Here is a 2,220-nt window from a genome sequence, read left to right on the forward strand (position 1 = left end):
TGTCAGTGATGAAGCTGCACTTCATCTGAACCATGTCGGAAACATGTTAATGATGAAGCTGCACTTCATCTGAACCATGTCGGAAACATGTCCGTGATGAAGCTGCACTTCATCTGAACCATGTTGGAAACATGTCAGTGATGAAGCTGCACTTCATCTGAACCATTTTGGAAACATGTCAGTGATGAAGCTGCACTTCATCTGAACCGTGTCGGAAACATGTCAGTGATGAAGCTGCACTTCATCTGAACCATGTCGGAAACATGTCAGTGATGAAGCTGCACTTCATCTGAACCATGTCGGAAACATGTCAGTGATGAAGCTGCACTTCATCTGAACCATGTCAGAAACATGTCAGTGATGAAGCTGCACTTCATCTGAACCATGTCGGAAACATGTCAGTGATGAAGCTGCACTTCATCTGAACCATGTCAGAAACATGTCAGTGACAAAGCTGCACTTCATCTGAATCATGTCAGAAACATGTCAGTGATGAAGCTGCACTTCATCTGAACCATGTTGGAAACATGTCAGTGATGAAGCTGCACTTCATCTGAACCACGTCAGAAACATGTCAGTGATGAAGCTGCACTTCATCTGAACCATGTCGGAAACATGTCATTGATTTTAACGTAAATACGAGTGGAGTAAATTAGCAACATGAAGATCGTCGGAGATACAGCACAAACTTTTCTAAGTAAATTAAGACGGTTCTTATTCATAAACAGAATTATACCAGTACATTTTCCTTAATCTGGCATATTGAACGGAGATCCGTGCGACCCGGAAGTATTCCTTTTAGCGCACGAACAGATGAGCAACACTACGGATCAGGTTCTGCAACAGATCGGGGAACGACAAGCAGCATTTGTGTTTTGTGGGAAACGGCCTGAATGTACCTTCTGTCATCACCTGAGCGTAGTTCTGGCCTCGAGCCTTCCTTTACTTTGCTCCTTCTCTTGATGGAAGAATCAGAGGTTTAGCCATATTTATCAAATATATGCCAAGAAAGAATAAACTAAAAGATGACTTTACTCTGCAGACGTGTTTGTCCACTTAATTTATTTCTGCTTCCAGCCTGCGTGAACCAAACGCAGCACGAGTTTACTTTACTGTGCATGTCCATTTGTTTAACAAGTTCAACGGTAGGGATGGGGCCGGTCCAGTATCTGTATCCGCCTCCGATACCAGCATAATTTACTTATCGGATTTTTCTAATCCAACCTGCAGAGATTTCCAATCCATGATGCATGTCTATGTCTGATGAAACTTCTCCACATGTGATTCCCTGCCGGCTGCTCTGCACAGTTGGCTTCAAACGATGGACTGGATTTCCTGAACGGAGGCGTGTCTCACGAGCCCAGACTAATAAGACCCGCCTCACATTCAGGAAATCCAGTTCATAGTTTGCAGCAGCTACAACGTGAGTAAACGCTCTCTATACGACTCTGCTGAGCACTGAGCCAGTGTTGCCAGATTGGGCGGTTTTCATTCTGATTTTGCAGGTAAAAATTACTTTGGGCAGGTGGGGATAATTTGGGTGGATTTTGGAGTCAGATCGGCGGTTTTTGAGTTAACCTGTTAAACACATTTCAAACAGTCATTCATCATTACTGCTTCAAAGCTCCCCTGACCTTTCTCCATCACTGATTGGCTATTGCCATCTGCCAGAGCGTTCACAACAGAGAACTGGTGAGACAGTTTTAGTTGACGCCTCGTTGAGTGGGCTGGCCCGTTGTGGCGCGTCAGAGCGGCCGCCATATTGCATGTGGCAGAACTGCCGGTCAACTAATAAAGGAAATGCACTGAACTTTATAAAGCACCATTCTGCAAAGTGTTTTGTGTTAATGCCTGTCATTCACACACACCAATATATTTGGAAAACGAACAGACACCAAATACAACATTTATAACTTTTAAAGTGATTATTAAAAATGTTCACTCCTAAAATATTTAGGTTAAAGGTAAGCACTAAACCAACATACATATTCTTGACTGTTTACAATTACTAATGTGTGTAACACTTACTGTGGTGATAAATATAAGAATATTCATATTGAAAATTATTCTGTGTCTATAATATAATATATAATAATATAACCAGATCCTGAAATGTGACATGTAGATTTTTTGTATAAAGAACACGAACATTCACATTTACAGGTCCTTCTCCAAAAATTAGCATATTGTGATAAAGGTCATTATTTTCCATAATGTAAT

General features: G+C 41.5%; 1 protein-coding gene across 1 annotated transcript in view; it reads left to right on the plus strand.

Moving 5' to 3' along the window:
* Nucleotides 1-2,220, plus strand: part of LOC119412966 (RING-type E3 ubiquitin-protein ligase PPIL2) — a gene marked incomplete at its 3' end in the record, with an annotated part of 11,795 nt that overhangs the window by 1,971 nt on the left and 7,604 nt on the right.

Source organism: Nematolebias whitei, chromosome 8 (genome assembly GCF_014905685.2).
Source record: "Nematolebias whitei isolate Nwh7 chromosome 8, NemWhi1, whole genome shotgun sequence".
NCBI lineage: Eukaryota > Metazoa > Chordata > Actinopteri > Cyprinodontiformes > Rivulidae > Nematolebias > Nematolebias whitei.